At 44.6% G+C, this 17,602-nt stretch overlaps 1 protein-coding gene across 11 annotated transcripts in view; it reads right to left on the bottom strand.

Annotated features, from left to right (window-relative positions):
- The window catches only part of MTMR3 (myotubularin related protein 3), a 233,500-nt gene that overhangs the window by 198,224 nt on the left and 17,674 nt on the right, over positions 1–17,602 (bottom strand). The window contains exon 2 of one of the 11 annotated variants that reach the window (XM_077835116.1): positions 12,101–12,291. The exons of 9 other annotated variants lie outside the window; for them this stretch is intronic. The gene's annotated coding sequence lies outside the window, so the exon portion shown is untranslated. Of the gene's footprint in view, positions 1–117; positions 369–12,100; positions 12,292–17,602 lie in introns of those variants that run through there. One more of the 11 variants, XM_077835114.1, reaches the window with a different exon arrangement.

The raw sequence follows: 17,602 nt of genomic DNA, 5'->3' as shown, positions 1-17,602 counted from the left end.
GGTTGCTATTCATTAAATAATAAAATTAAAACAAAAAAAAAAAAAAAAAAACCCACACACCACTCCTTATTACACTGAAGCGCAAGCTGAACATACGCAGAAAAAACGGTTACTCACTTTCTCGTAACTGTTGTTCTTCGAGATGTGTTATTCATGTCCATTCCAAGCAGGTGTGTGCTTGCCGCATGCACGCCAACTGGAAGATTTTCCCCTAGTAGTGTCTGTAGGGTTGGCCTGGGCGCCCCCTGGAGTGGCGCCTTCATGGCGCCTAGTATAGGGGCCTGTCAACTCCCAACCCCTCAGTTCCTTCTTGCCGACTATTCCGACAGACGGGTATGAGGGTGGGTATTGGAATGGACATGAACAACACATCTCAAAGAACAACAGTTACGAGAAAGTGAGTAACCGTTTTTTCTTCGAGTGATTGTTCATGTCCATTGCAAGCAGGTGATTCACAAGCTACAGCTCAGGAGGTGGGGTTGGAGTTATCCACAGAATGGAGCACAGCTCGCCCAAAAGCCGCATTGTCCCTGGACTGTTGTGTAACTGCATAGTGCTACGTAAACGTATGTACCGAGGACCACGTAGCTGCCCTGCAAATTTCCTAAATAGGGACTTGCGCCAGGAACGCCACAGAGGAGGGGGGTTATCTGCGGAGCGGGCTCCTTTGCCAGGGTGTAGCACTCCCTAATGCAGGACGTGACTTACGACGATATGCGTTGAGAGGATACCGGGAGGCCTTTCATTCTGTCCGCCATGGCTACAAAGAGTTGGATGGACTTCCGGAATGACTTAGTTCTCTCTACGTAGAAGCCTGAGGCCCTACGCACATCCAGTGAGTGGAGCCTGCACTCCCTATTGGAGGAGTGTGGGCCGGGATAAAACACTGGGAGGAAGATGTCCTGGGTAATGTGAAAATGGGAGATAACCTTCGGGAGAAAAGCCGGATGAGGCCTGAGTTGGACCTTATCCTTATGAAAAGCTGTGTAAGGGGGCTCAGACGTGAGGGCCCTGAGCTCCAAGACCCGTCGAGCCGAGGTAATTGCCATGAGGAACGCGACCTTGAACAAAAGATATAACAAGGAGCAGGTGGCCAGAGGTTCGAATGGAGTGCCTGTAAGCCTGGAGAGGACTAAACTGAGGTCCCAGGCAGGGACAGGCTGACGCGTGTGCGGGAAGAGCCTGTCCAAACCCTTGAGAAAATGACTGACTACAGGATTTGCAAAGACCAAGAGACCATCTGCCCCCGGATGGTAGGCGGAGATAGCAGCTAAGTGGACCCTTATTGATGACCGGGACAGGTTTTGATGTTTTTTTAGGTGAAGGAGGTAGTCCAGTATAAACGGTATGGGGGCGAGGAGCAGCGACTGACTGTGTTGCTCCACCCAGATGGAGAACCTTTTCACTTGGCCAGATATGTAGCCCTGGTGGAGGGCTTTCTACTACCCAGGAGGACTTGTCTGATCTGGGCCAAACAAGACAGCTCTGCGGCACTTAGCCATGGAGCATCCAGGCTGTAAGGTGGAGCGATTCCAGATTCGGGTGCTGGAGTCGGCCCTGGTCCTGTGTGATCAGGTCGGGAACCAGCGGTAAGGTGAGAGGGGCCACTATGGACGTTTCCAGAAGCAAGGTGAACCAGATGAACCAGCGCTGATGCAGCCACGCCGGTGCTATTAGTATAACTCAGGAAATTTCACAGCTAACCCTAGGTGGAAGCAAAACTGCTCAACAAACTGAAGTCAGAAATAGAGTTTCTAATTGAAACAGATGTTTAAGCAGAGAAGATGTGAAGTGGTGTTCTGTCTAACTTGTTGTTGGAGACACTGAAGGAATCTCCTTGATTGTTCACAGATATCAACCCATCTGAAGAAAGAGAATGGCCACCAAACCATGCCATAGATGTCTGAACAAGTCTCCAAAACATAAATGGACAAAATTGAGAGGGGTGAGAAAAAAGTGAAATAGTAAGCAGGAACAAAACTAAGCAGTGAAGAGGAAGGAAGAATTGATCATGATTAAAGCTGAGAGATTTGGTTCCTATTCCCAGATCTGCCACAGACTGACAGACTTTCGACAGAGTATCAGTACACGTTTGCTAATCTGTTCAGAGCAGTAACTCTTACCTACCTCACCAGAGCTGCAGTGCTTTGAGATCCACAAACGGAAGTGCAAAAAAGCTAACTTTTTAAACTGTTACAGGTTTTGAGAAACTGATCAGAATATTGTGTGTACTATGAGGTGTTAAAGAATTTTAAAAGATAAAGGACATTTCAAGTTAAAGCTACAGTGCAAGGCAAAAAGTTCCCATAACAAAGCCACAGATGTTTACAATTCCCAGTTAAAACTGAAAGCTTTAAACATTTAACTTATTTTGCTGACTATGCTGTTTATATATTTTGTGTTCTCCCTCAGCTTGGATGAAAAAGACTAGTAAATTTCACTTTCGGGTGCTCATGTGAAATAAAATGCTGCTGCAGTGTTTGGAATGTAAACATTTAATTCACTATTTTTAAATAGTTTAGGTTTTGTAAGTTTAACTTGTTTCCAAAAGCTAGATCTGGGGGACTTACGTTACCTGAAAGCATTCCCTTAACCTGTGTTCCTGGTGTGAAGCCTCGGTCCACAATACACTTTATTCTTGAAGTTGACTCTTCCTATTTGTTGGACTGGGTTATGACATTCTTACTAAACATGCTTTTGTAATAAATTTTAAAGTGTTTTTTAGCTACTGTATGTTCTTGCTTTTATATCTGTTTCAATTCTGAAGACATACCTTTTGCAAAGCCAGCCCAAATAGAAGCTGAGTATTAACAGCAATGTTTTTTCTGATGCAGCCAACCTTTTCTGTGGAAGATATTTACTGGAAAACGTCTGCCAGCATCCAAGTTACATATAAAAAAATTCACATGTAAAGAGCTAAGTTTGAAAAAAAGACACCCACCAGTTGTCAGAGGGAAACATTCCATACTGGGTGCAAAACTATCAGTTTCTGCAGAATTAAGATTTAAATTTTTTTTTTTTTTTTTAAGTTTAGGTTTTCATCTCTTTTGGTTATGAAAGAAGCCGTCCAAATGTGAACTGAATGTAGACTGATCCTGTTGTGCTCCTGAGTGCACCTGCCGTATCCAGTCTTTCAAGCCTATCTCTGAGTACCATCAGAGGATTCTTTTGTTGATGGTTTTTAAAAAACCTTGAAGAGGATTATGCCAATAGTAATTAGAGGAAAAGACTGGGATTTAGTTATATTTTGACTGACTTTAGAACTAACCAATCCATTTTCTCTGTTGCCTACAAAAAATTAAGATAGAAGATAAGACAGACTTAAAAAACAGACAGGATCTCTTTTCACAGCATTATACTGGACAACACAGCAAAACTCCTTACAGACTGAGGAACCCCGAAGAAGAGCAGTATGGTAGGAAGGCAGCGGCTTGGTATGACATTTCTACTGCACGTTCTCTCTCTCACAAAATAGGACCAACAGTAGCAGAACTGTTACTATAAACACCAGAAGAAAAAGAAACTGTGTCAAGAGTCCCACAAGACTGGCTCAGACCAGATTTTCTTAGGCCTGGTGACTTTCCCCACTGCTTAAGGAAACAAGTTTGGATTATCAACACTTTGCATTCATTGCCTATGCTCTGTAGCATGTTTCTGAACATAGGCCAAAAAGCATACTCAAGTCCCTTCCAGGATATCAAGAGAACAGTGTGATAGCCTTATCTCTTAGCAGGCCAAATCTATAAATACTGTTAAATGGCCTCAAACAGAATAAAAAATAATTTATACAGAAACCATTAGCATAGAGATTCACAGCTCTTAAGGTCTCTAGGTCCTATTCATAATAGGGTAGATATAGCAGAGAGAGTAACCTTATTTTTAGTACCTTATTATGCCCAGATATTAGATGGTTATCCTTAGTTACATTTCCTAGTGGTGGGACAGGGTTTCACCTCACACTGCAAGAGAGTGTGAATGCAATTACAGAAGTCGTGATCGTCCCCCTCTATTCGACATTGGTGAGGCCTCATCTGGAGTACTGTGTCCAGTTTTGGGTCCCACACTACAAGAAGGATGTGGATAAATTGGAGAGAGTCCAGCGAAGGGCAACAAAAATGATTAGGGGTCTGGAACACATGACTTATGAGGAGAGGCTGAGGGAACTGGGATTGTTGAGTCTGCAGAAGAGAAGAATGAGGGGGGATTTGATAGCTGCTTTCAACTACCTGAGAGGTGGTTCCAGAGAGGATGGTTCTAGACTATTCTCAATGGTAGAAGAGGACAGGACAAGGAGTAATGGTCTCAAGTTGCAGTGGGGGAGGTTTAGGTTGGATATTAGGAAAAACTTTTTTACTAGGAGGGTGGTGAAACACTGGAATGCGTTACCTAGGGAGGTGGTAGAATCTCCTTCCTTAGAAGTTTTTAAGGTCAGGCTTGACAAAGCCCTGGCTGGGATGATTTAGTTGGGGATTGGTCCTGCTTTGAGCAGGGGGTTGGACTAGATGACCTCCTGAGGTCCCTTCCAACCCTGATATTCTATGATTCTAAGTCCCTGCATGTTGTCCATCAATAAACATTCACTTAGACTGTTAATATAGGGTCCATGGACAAGAAGTTTTACTCTTCATTTGTGTAAGCAGTAACTAAAAAATGAAAGCACAGCTTCTCCATTTCACATTTAACATTCTGACAAATAGACAAAATGTTCAGATAGCATATTTTCACTGAGCATGGCAAACATCTAAATATTAACTTTTATTAAAGTAAGCCTCAAAAGAGTGGTTTCAAGTGACCAGTAAAAATAATATAAATGAGCACACTACTGACCCAAACTATCATTTTTTCAACTCAAGGATATTTTTACTAGGCTGTTAAATAAAATGTAGCCCAGCCCCACCCTCTCCCCTAAAGTGGAGCTGGAAAAATTGTGAACAGTTTATTCATGAGCTGGTTAGTTACTCCTGAATTGCAATTCCATCTGAACATTTTATACTAGTGTCAATTTTGCCCCACACAAACAAACATTCAAACAACCATCTTTTGTTTATATTAATGTTTTGGAAAGGGCTTTATTTTGTGAGCAAACTAGTACTTTCATGCTAGAGAAACTTGCCCAGACACCCATCCTCATCGTTCTCCCCCTCCCAGAATATGACAAAAGAAAATGAATTCAAAGTCAACTGCAAAGCCAATACACCTAGCTCTTGTGTAAGGAGGGACAGGAACAGATTTTAGATGTCAAAGTTTCTTAGGCCTGCTTGCTTTTATGAGTCTCAAAGTGCTCCTCACAGTCTTTGTCCACCTACTGTCTGATCAGCCAGCCAGCTCTGGAATGGCTCCTCTTCATCAACTAAAAAACAGTTGCTTCCTATCTTATATAGTCTTATATAGGGCAGTCATATTTGGTGATCCACAATGCCGTCACCATGGTATTCACCATGATTAGTGTGTTGGTACCTCTGTACAGAGAAGCTCATTGCTCAGCCCATTAGCCAACTGAGCTTCCTGAAGTCCTCTCTAGGGTGACAATGGTTTCTGGACTACATGGACATACGTCCTCACACTTTCATCAATCACAATGAGGTTTTCAAAGGCTTGATGGGGCACCTACCCAAAAAACTTATTTTCCATTACATGAGCTAAGAGCGGGAAGCAGTTGATAGTTTGAAGGAGAGGTGAGCCCAAATAGCTGGGGAAAGGAGATTCTATGCTATTACAGTGGATCATTGTTGAAAGCATAGCTGATGAATTGTTAACAGTATCTTGAGACATCTCTCCAAGATGAGCATCCTAGGGTGCTAAATTATTTGAAAACACGTAAGGTAACTTGAAAACTGATCAAGAAGCCACAGTCTGGAAAAAAAAAAAAAAACAGCAACAATGTGTCTTAGAGGCTCTGTATTCATAACAGTGATCTTCTGAAAAAAATCACCAAATAATGGGTGAACGTGGATCCCTCTCTGAGGGCAACGAATACAGCAGCTAAGATTTTGTTAATTGTTTGATTTAGTGAGGCTGAAAGCTAGAGCTACATACTGGGAGTAATTCTGACCGTGGGAAAACATGAGGCATTTCTTGAGTGTACCAAAGCAAGCGTGAAGATAACTTTCTCCAGGTCTGTCTCTGATAAACCTTGTGAAAGACTATCAAGGTGAACTTCAGGACTGTCATCTAAACTTTTGGGGTCCTGACATGTTCAGGTACACAAGGCCCAGCAAAGTCCTGACTGCTATTTATTTTGATAAAATGGAGATTAAAAATCAACTTCTGGGGAACCAAGCCATCAGACAGATAGTGTAGGTGGAAGTCAGCCATCATTTTAGATTTGGGGATTGTCTGGCTACACTGAGCTATCCACAAAGAGAAAAGGAGTACTTGTGGCACCTTAGAGACTAACCAATTTATTTGAGCATGAGCTTTCGTGAGCTACAGCTCACTTCATCGGTATGCATCCGATGAAGTGAGCTGTAGCTCACGAAAGCTCATGCTCAAATAAATTGGTTAGTCTCTAAGGTGCCACAAGTACTCCTTTTCTCTTTGCGAATACAGACTAACACGGCTGTTACTCTGAAAACTGAGCTATCCAATGCCCCTAGATCTGTTTCTTTGCTCTTTGTTACAGTGGGTATCTCAAAGTGGAAATCATGGTAGCTTTGAAAGGAATGCCTGCTTTTATAGTAGGGATTGAATTCTGTTTTGAGACTCGGAGCACTATCTGTAACTTCAACTTCTGCTTTGTCCAATAGCTCTAAATAGCTTTACCTCAAGGAAGGAGACCATCATGATTATTGTGAGGTGTTGGGTCTGCGAAGCCACCTGTTAACAGCACTGGATACCATGGATCTGGTGGCAAACAGTCACACATTCAAGCTGCTGGGATAGGCTAGAATAGCATAGCATTTTTAAGATATTAGAAAGCTGGGCAACGTGTTACAATTAAATACAGGGCACAACAGTACACAACTTATTCCTTTAGATTGCACGTGGTATGTATTTAGGTGGCTTGACAACAAGTTATTTCCTCCCCCATCATAACAAGGGCCCCATGTCTTGTCACGGAGGTCACGGATTCCATGACTTTCCCTGACCTCTGTGACTTCTGCAACTGCCAGGGTGGTTGGCCCGGGGCCGCCTGAGCAGCGGCCAGTGCAGCTGGCCCCGGGGATTTGATTTGTGTCCATTTATCCTTTTACGTAATATCTGACACAAATCAGATATTAGGAATAGCAATATACAAAAACCTGTAGGAGAACACTTCAACCTCCCTAGACACACAATAGCAGATTTAAAGGCAGCCATCCTGCAGCAAAAAAACTTCAGGACCAGACTTCAAAGAGAAACTGCTGAGCTTCAGTTCATTTCCAAATTTGACACCATTAGCTCAGGATTAAACAAAGACTGTGAATGGCTAGCCAATGACAAAAGCAGTTTCTCCTCCCTTGGTGTTCACATCTCAACTGCTAGAAGAGGGCCTCATCCTCCCTGATTGAACTAATCTCGTTATCCCTAGCCTGATTCTTGCTTGCATATTTATACCTGCCTCTGGAAATTTCCACTACATGCATCCGACGAAGTGGGTATTCACCCACGAAAGCTTATGCTCCAATACGTCTGTTAGTCTATAAGGTGCCACAGGACTCTTTGCCGCTTTTAACCCTACTAGGCTATTTAGCTCCTTATCTGGCTCTCGGGAGAGCAGTTTTCACATGAGCATGTGAAGCAAAAGACATTTGGAATGCTGTTAGACATATTTACATGTCAAAACAAGTTGCTTTTTGTTCAAATTTTGCTGCTAACATGACAGCATTTTGGGACAGCTAAATGTTATAAGTGAACTGACCCACTAATTATGTATTCTTTGCTGTCCCATCAACTTCTGTAGCTGATGCATTTTGCCACCTACTTCACTTCGTATATTTCTAGTATTTTCAGTCCCACACAACTAATTTGTTCTACATTACTACTCTAGTTTTAGGTCACAATCACCCTCCCAGTGTGGATGCAGTTATATCATTTTAAAAAGTACTTTATACCAGTATAGCTATTGTTGTAAAAAAAAAAAAAAAAGGGGGGGGGGGGGGGGAAGAACCACTATAATCGTATAAGGTATCTTTACCCCAGTATAACTGCACATTAAGGACTGTAGTTATATTGCTATTTTGTTTTTTTAAAAAACACCAATAGAAATAGTTCGCAAAAAGAAAAGGGAGTACTTGTGGCACTTTAGAGACTAACCAACTTAATTGAGCACAAGCTTTCGTGAGCTACAGCTCACTTCATCGGACGCATGATGTAGCTCACGAAAGCTTGTGCTCAAATAAACTGGTTAGTCTCTAAGGTGCCACAAGTACTCCTTTTCTTTCTGCGAATACAGACTAACACAGCTGTTACTCTGAAATAGAAATAGTTGCATCAGTACAAAATTGGTGTGTAGACCAGATCTTGGTGGTGTCAGAATTCTACACAACTCAGAGAATGGTCTCCTTTAATCATAGCCAAGTACTTGTGAGATGAGAACAGCCCTATTTCTCTATAAAGTTGTAAATTTAGAGACAAAGATAGGACAACATGATTATCGCCACATAAGTGACAATTCTCCAAGGTTTACATTTGTCAGAAAGGCAAACAAGCCATGAGCTGGTGGAATAACACTACTATTATGCCAACCAATACATGAACTTCCATCTGTACATCAACAATACATATTAAACCAAGAGACACAAAATGAGAGTAAAACTCACATTGAAAATGAAACGCAGAAAACACTAGAGTCTGTGCCACAAAACCATGCTGTCATTAAAGATATAGAAGAACGAAGGATAAACAGACTGAGCAGAGCCAAAAGTCTTTTACAACTATAAATCTTGTTTTGCTGAATATATACTATTTAAAAAAGAGATTCAGGAGTTTAACAGTAAAAAGTTTTATTCAGTTTAAAATATCAACTTAGGCATTTCCTTAATGCAAGGCTCAGAGAGGAGAAAGACAGCAACATAATGAACCAGGCTAACAGGAGTTTCAGGGTCAGCTTGCTACTACAATTAGTATTATGACAGAGTAAGCAAAGATCAGAGTTTGGAATGGTTTTTTTGGGGCAGGAGGTGAATGGATAGACTGCATAGAACCGTTCTCTACTGTAAACCTTCCCAACTGCTCACAGAAAAATTGCCTATACAATAATGCAAACACTGGAGGGCGGTCAGAATAGCAGAGTGGTTGAAACCTGAAAAACTCCTCTTAAACTGCCCTGTAACGAAACATTGGTTGGAAAGGCAAGAGATTCTCCAGTTGGCATAGCAAGCAAGGTACAAAGCACATGGACTAGAGTCTCCCACCAAGATCTGCATTTACTTCAGTTTAAGAGCCATACTCTAATTACACTTTAAACACACACAAAAATAGAAAAAAAGCAGCCTCAGTGTTCAGAGATGTCCCAGGAGTCGAGACCACTACTGAAGGTACTCCAAGCAAAGTTAGGTTACGTCAATGAAGTGTGCCCTTGTTGCCAAGAAGGCTAACAGCATTTTGGGCTGTATAAGTAGGAGCATTGCCAGCAGATGAGGGACGTGATCATTCCCCTCTATTCAGCATTGGTGAGGCCTCATCTGGAGTACTGTGTCCAATTTTTGGCCCCACACTACAAGGATGTGGAAAAATTGGAAAGAGTCCAGCAGAGGGCAACAAAAATGAATAGGGGGCTGGATCACATGACTTATGAGGAGAGGCTGAAGGAACTGAGATAATTTAGTCTGCAGAAGAGAAGAATGAGGGGGGATTTGACAGATGCTTTCAACTACCTCAAAGGGGATTCCAAAGAGGATGGATCTGGACTGTTTTCAGTGGTAGCAGATGATAGGACAAGGAGTAATGGTCTCAAGTTGCAGTGGGGGAGGTTTAGGTTGGATATTAGGAAAAACTATTTCACTAGGAGGGTGGTGAAGCACTGGAATGGGTTACTTAGGGAGGCGGTGGAATCTCCTTCCTTAGAGGTTTTTAAGGTCAGGCTTGACAAAGCCCTGCCTGGGATGATTTAGTTGGGGATTGGTCCTGCTTTGAGCAGTGGGTTGGACTAGATGACCTCCTGAGGTCCCTTCCAACCCCAATATTCTATGATTCTATGTCTACACTACCACTTATGTCGGCAAAACTTTTGTCACTCCGCGGTGTGAAAATACACATACACCCCAAGCGATGTAAGTTTTACCGGCATAAGTGGTACTGTGCACAGCGTGGTGGGAGTGCTCCTCCTGCCGACATCACTACTGCTGCTCACTGACGTGGTTTCATATTGACAGGAGCGGTTTTATATAGGCAGAGAGTGGCTACACAAGTGATCTTACAGCATACAGCTGTGTAAGCTCGCTACATGGCCTTACTCTTGCTGGAACTCCAGAGCCAACACAAGAGCTGGATTGTATTCCCTTATGCATCATACTTGTTTACCAAGTTTCACTCAGTTACATCTGTGCAAACCTATTTATGGCAACAGGATTTTAAAGGTGTCACATAATATTTATCACACCTCTTTACTACATTTTTTTTTTTAAAATATTCCTTTCACCTGGCAGGTCTGCTTCTTTTTCTGGAAAAGGGAAATTTTTTTGAACAGTGAAATACTACAAATTTGTGACATATGAACAGAGCCAGACTTCAATTAGATTTCCCCTTTAAGTCCAGTTTAGATGTTTTTACTGAGGAGACTCTAGTTTTGCAATGCTAAGAAAGTTAGTATCACAGATGATTGTATGAGATGCAGGTTTTTACGAACAGGAGAGATCTGAAACATGAGTGAAACCCCAAAACAACATGAATCACTGAGAACTTATTAAGAATTCAACAGATGTGGATATTTCCTTGACTGAAGACTCCCAGATTTTCAGTGTTTTTAAGTAGATCAAAACTAGATGAAAAGGAGAAGCTCTGCAGCATTGTGTGAACTAAACAAACACCTCCAAATCATATGATGCTCGCATTGGAGTATGAAGGGATTAACCAAGATTCCAGTTCAAAGCAAAAACACCCACACAAACAAACTACTGTACTGTACAATGCAGCACCATGTACCCAAACTATAATCCACAAACCAAAACCTACAAGGAATGTCAGTGGGCAGAACGCAGACATCAAAATGTTTACCTTGCCCTGCCAAAGAGACACCACTAGGACTCTCTCCAAAATGAAAAGGTACATTATCTTCCTGTGAGAGTTAGTCTAATAAAGAAGGTTCACTGAACATAGACAAAGAGAATGATTTAATTATAATGGGTATCCAACCAGAACGTAATGACCCATTGACTGGAATTTGCTGTCACCAGCAGTATGAACAGCAGTGGTCACTGAGAAAATTCAGTACTTGAACTTTCCCCAAAAATGCTATTTGCTTAGACTCATGACTAACAGATCCACATTCCACCACATAATTGAAAGACAAAAACCCAATATGCTCAGAGATTTCAGAGAGTTTGCCTTTCTGATCATTACACGGAATATTCACTCATGTAGTGCAGTTAGATTTATCCATTCTTAAGAAAATGCCAAAAGGCTGCTTAATAGTTACATGGGAATGATGAAAAAAGCCAAAAATTCTGCAGCTACAAATATGTTCATTTAACATCCAACAAGGACGCACGATTGTTTACCTTCACATGTGGCGGGGATGTAAATCAAAACATTTTAAACACAACAGATTCAGCCAGCCTTAATAAAGTTAAATTACTTGTCTTAAGCTATGTCTACACTATGAAATTAGGTCAAATTTATAGAAGTTGATTTTTTAGAAATCAATTTTATAGCGTCGATTGTGTGTGTCCCCACTTAAGACCATTAAGTCAGCGGACTGCGTCCACAGTACCGAGCCAAGCATCGACTTCCGGAGCCTTGCACTGTGGGTAACTAACCCACAGTTCCCGCAGTCTCCGCCGACCACTGGAATTCTGGGTTGAGATCCCAATGCCTGATGGGGCAAAAAACATTGTCGCTGGTGGTTCTGGGTACATGTCGTCAGGCCCCTCGTCCCTCCCTCCCTCCCTCCCTCCGAGAAAGCAACAGTAGACAATCGTTTCATGCCTTTTTTCCTGGGTTACCCGTGCAGACGCCATACCATGGCAAGCATGGAGCCTGCTCAGCTCAACGTCACCATAAGTCTCCTGGGTGCTGGCAGACGTGGGACTGCATTGCTACACAGCAGCAGCTCATTCCCTTGTGGCAGCAGATGGTGCATTACAACTGGTAGCCATCCTCGTCGTCGCCTGGATGCTCTGGGCCAGCCTCGGTGAGGTCGATCGGGGGTGCCTGGACATAAATGGGAGTGACTCAGGTCATTCTCTTCTTTAAGTTTTGTCTAATGGAGATTCAGTCCTCCCTGGAATATTGGCAGAGGGATAGCTCAGTGGTTTGACCATTGGCCTGCAAAACCCAGGGTTATGACCTCAATCCTTGAGGGGGCCATTCTGCCTCAGGCTGCTCTCCCAGCCAGCATCACTGCGAGCACCCAGGAGACTATGACAGCTAGCAGGTGTACTGCACCATCTGCTGCCAGCCTACCCCTTGGTTCCCCCCTCCCGTGAAAGAAATAGCCAACAATCGTTTTACGACTTTTTCAGTGCAGGCGCCATACTGCTGTCAGCATCACCATCCATCCGCCACTTCCGCTGCCACTCTATTCTCCTGCCTGGAGCCCGCTCAGATCACCACGGCAGTTATGACAGTTCTAAACACCACACGCACTATCCAGCAGTATATGCAGAACCAGAACCTGCAAAAGCAGGCGAGTAGGCGACGGCAATGCAGTGAGGAGAGTGATGATGACATGGACACAGACTTCTCTCAAAGTATGGGCCCCAGCAATGTGGACATCATGGTGGCAATAGGGCAAGTTCATGCCATGGAACGCTGATTCCGGGCCCTGGAAACAAGCACAGACTGGTGGGACCACATAGTGTTGGCAGGTCTGGGACGATTACCAATGGCTGCGAAACTTTCACATGCGTAAGGGCACTTTCATGGAACTTTGTGACTTGCTTTCCCCTACCCTGAAGCGCAAGAATACCAAGATGAGAGCAGCCCTCACAGTTCACAAACGAGTGGCGACAGCCCTCTGGAAGCTTGCAATGCCAGACAGCTACTGGTCAGTCAGGAATCAATTTGGCGTGGGCAAATCTACTGTGGGGGCTGCTGTGATCCAAGTAGCCAACACAATCACTTAGCTGCTGCTATCAAGGGTAGTGACTCTGGGAAACATGCAGGTCATAGTGGATGGCTTTGCTGCAATGGGGCAATAGACGGAACCCATATCCCTATCTTGGCACCGGAGCACCAAGGCAGCTAGTACATAAAACGAAAGGGGTACTTTTCAATGGTGCTGCAAGCACTGGTGGATCACAAGGGACGTTTCACCAACATCAACGGGGGATGGCCGGGAAAGGTACATGACGCTCACATCTTCAGGAATGCTGGTCTGTTTCAACAGCTGCAGCAAGGGACTTTCTTCCCAGACCAGAAAATAACGGTTGGGGATGTTGAAATGCCTACAGTTATCCTTGGTGACCCAGCCTACCCCTTAATGCCATGGCTCATGAAGCCATACACAGGCAGCCTGAACAGTAGTCAGGAGCTGTTCAACTATAGGCTGAGCAAGTACAGAATGGTGATAGAATGTGCATTTGGATGCCTGCGCAGTTTACTGACTCAGTTAGACCTCAGCGAAACCAATATTCCCATTAGAGACTAACCAATTTATTTGAGCACCAGCTTTCGTGTACAGCTCACTTCATCGGATGTAGCTCACGAAAGCTTATACTCAAATAAACTGGTTAGTCTCTAAGGAGCCACAAGTACTCCTTTTCTTTTTGCGAATACAGACTAACACAGCTGTTACTCTGAAATATTCCCATTGTTATTACTGCTTGCTGTGTGCTCCACAATATCTGAGAGAGTAAGGAAGAGATGTTTATGGCGGGGTGGGAGGTTGAGGCAAATCGCCTGGCTGCTGATTACTCGCAGCCAGACACCAGGGCAGTTAGAAGAGTACAGGAGGGCGCGCTGTGCGTCAGAGAAGCTTTGAAAACCAGTTTCATGACTGGCCAAGCTACGATGTGACAGTTCTGTTTCTGAGTAGCAGCCGTGTTAGTCTGTATTCGCAAAAAGAAAAGGAGGACTTGTGGCACCTTAGAAACTAACTCAAACTTGAAAGTTTGAGTGAGTGCTTGATTGGTTGGCTGAAAAGGGCGGGAGTTGGGAGTGTTTGTTTCAGGTGAGCCTGGCTGTTTAAAAAAGCCGGCGCTCTGCAAACCAGCTGAGCAGCGGGGAACCAGCTGAGCAGCGGGGGACAGCAGAACAGCAAACAGCAGGAGTTTGCCTGGAGTGAGCCTACTGAGGCTTACACCCTAATGACTTCTCTGAGTAATTACTGCATCTCCTGAGGAAGCTCATAGTAGGAAGGTAATATGGATGGGGGGTGTTCAACTGTTGTGACCTGCACTGGATGTGCCAGGTTTGTCTTTCTTCCAGAGGACAGAAGCGACTTTGTGTGTACAAAGTGCAAGCTGGTCTCCATATTGGAAGAGAAGGTTCAAGGTCTGGAACAACAGGTATCGACCCTGCATTGCATAAGAGAAACTGAAGATTTCCTGGATAGACGTCAGGATATGCTTCTATAGGCACAAGGTTCTGAAGATTCAGAGCAGGCTGCGCAGTGCGGACAGGAGGACGGTGAAGAAATCTGGCAACATGTGACCTCCAGAAGAAGAAGGGGGAACATCCATGTACCAGCAACACGGATACGGGTAAGCAACCCTTTTCATGTTCTCTCCACAGGTACCATTGCAGGGAGTGGCCCAGATGATACACCTGAGGGAGGGGAGCAGAAGGAGACTCCGCCGATTGGAGGCATGAGATGCACTGTCCTAAGGTTGGGGGTTCCACGACCACCACTCCCAAGAGAAGGAGGCGGGTGGTGGTGATCGGAGACTCTCTCCTCAGGGGGACTGAGTCATCTATCTGCCGCCCTGACCAGGAAAACAGAGAAGTCTGCTGCTTGCCAGAGGCTAAGATTCGCGATGTGACGGAGAGTCTGCCAAGACTCATCAAGCCCTCGGTTCGCTACCCCTTCCTGCTTTTCCACGTGGGCACCAATGATACTGCCAAGAATGGCCTTGAGCGGATCACTGCAGACTACGTGGCTCTGGGAAGGAGGATAAAGGAGTATGAGGCACAAGTGGTGTTCTCGTCCATCTTCCCCGTGGAAGGAAAAGGCCAGGGTAGGGATCGTCGAATCGTGGAAGTCAATGAATGGCTATGCAGGTGGTGTCGGAGAAAAGGCTTTGGATTCTTCAACCATGGGATGGTGTTCCAAGAAGGAGGAGTGCTAGGCAGAGACGGGCTCCACCTAACGAAGAGAGGGAAGTGCATCTTCACGAGCAGGCTCGCTAACCTAGTGAGGAGGACTTTAAACTAGGTTCACCGGGGGAAGGAGACCAAAGCCCTGAGGTAAGTGGGAAAGTGGGATACCAGGAGGAAGCACGAGCAGGAGTGTGAGAGAGGGGAGGGCTCCTGCCTCATACTGAGATCAAGGGGCGATCAGCGGGTTATCTCAAGTGCCTATACACAAATGCACGAAGCCTGGCAAACAAGCAGGGAGAACTGGAGGTCCTGGCAAAGTCAGGGAATTATGATGTGATTGGAATAACGGAGACTGGGTGGGATAACTCGCATGACTGGAGTACTGTCATGGATGGGTATAAACTGTTCAGGAAGGACAGGGAGGCCAGAAAAGGTGGGGGAGTTGCACTGTATGTAAGGGAGCAGTATGACTGCTCAGAGCTCAAGTATGAAACTGCAGAAAAACCTGAGATTTTCTGGATTAAGTTTAGAAGTGTGAGCAACAAGGGTGATGTCGTGGTGGGAGTCTGCTATAGACCACCGAACCAGGGGGATGAGGTGGACGAGGCTTTCTTCCGGCAAGTCACAGAAGCTACTAGATCGCATGCTCTGGTTCTCATGGGCGACTTCAATCATCCTGATATCTGCTGGGAGACCAATACAGCGGTGCACAAACAATCCAGGAAGTTTTTGGAAACGGTAGGGGACAATTTCCTGGTGCAAGTGCTGGAGGAACCAATCAGGGGCGGAGCTCTTCTTGACCTGCTGCTCACAAACCGGGAAGAATTAGTAGGGGAAGCAAAAGTGGATGGGAACCTGGGAGGCAGTGACCATGAGATGGTCGAGTTCAGGATCCTGACACAAGGAAGAAAGGAAATCAGAATACGGACCCTGGACTTCAGAAAAGCAGACTCTGACTCCCTCAGGGAACTGATGGGCAAGATCCCCTGGGAAAATAACATGATGGGGAAAGGAGTCCAGGAGAGCTAGCTGTATTTTAAAGAATCCTTATTGACGTTACAGGGACAAACCATCCCGATGTGTAGAAAGAAGAGTAAATATGGCAGGTGACCAGCTTGGCTTAACAGTGAAATCCTTGCTGATCTTAAACACAAAAAAGAGGCTTACAAGAAGTGGAAGATTGGACAAATGACCAGGGATGAGTATATAAATATTGCTCGGGCATGTAGGAATGGAATCAGGAAGGCTAAATCACACCTTGATTTGCAGCTAGCGAGGGATGTTAAAAGTAACAAGAAGGGTTTCTTCAGGTATGTTGGCAATAAGAAGAAAGCCAAGGAAAGTGTGGGTCCCTTACTAAATGAGGGAGGCAACCTAGTGACAGAGGATGTGGAAAAAGCTAACGTACTCAATGCTTTTTTTGCCTCTGTCTTCACGAACAAGGTCAGCTCCCAGACTACTACACTGGGCAGCACAGCATGGGGAGGAGGTGGCCAGCCCTCTGTGAAGGAAGAAGTGGTTCGGGACTATTTAGAAAAACTGGACGTGCACAAGTCCATGGAGCCGGATGCGTTGCATCCGAGAGTGCTAAAGGAATTGGTGGATGTGATTGTAGAGCCATTGGCCATTATCTTTGAAAACTCATGGCAATCTGGGGAAGTCCCGGAAGATTGGAAAAAGGCTAATGTAGTGGCCATCTTTAAAAAAGGGAAGACGGATGATCCTGGGAACTACAGGCCAGTCAGCCTCACCTCAGTCCCCGGAAAAATCATGGAGTATGTCCTCAAGAAATCAATTCTGAAGCACTTAGAGGAGAGGAAAGTGATCAGGAACAGTCAGCATGGATTCACCAAGGGAAAGGCATGCCTGACTAATCTAACTGCCTTCTATGATGAGACAACTGGTTCTGTGGATGAAGGGAAAGCAGTGGACATGTTATTCCTCGACTTTAGCAAAGCTTTTGACATGGTCTCCCACAATATTCTTGTCAGCAAGTTAAAGAAGTATGGGGTGGATGGATGCACTACAAGGTGGGTAGAAAGTTGGCTACATTGTCGGATTCAACGGGTAGCAACCAATGGCTCCATGTCTAGTTGGCAGCCGGTATCTAGCGGAGCGCCCCAAAGGTCGGTCCTGGGGCCAGTTTTGTTCAATATCTTCATTAATGATCTGGAGGATGGTGTGGATTGCACCCTCAGCAAGTTTGCGGATGATACTAAACTGGGAGGAGTGGTAGATACGCTGGAGGGTAGGGATAGGATAC

This window comes from Eretmochelys imbricata, chromosome 15, assembly GCF_965152235.1.
Source record: "Eretmochelys imbricata isolate rEreImb1 chromosome 15, rEreImb1.hap1, whole genome shotgun sequence".
In the NCBI taxonomy this organism is placed as follows: domain Eukaryota; kingdom Metazoa; phylum Chordata; order Testudines; family Cheloniidae; genus Eretmochelys; species Eretmochelys imbricata.
Note: the sequence above shows the minus strand (reverse complement) of the source record. Positions and strands in the feature narration are given on the sequence as shown.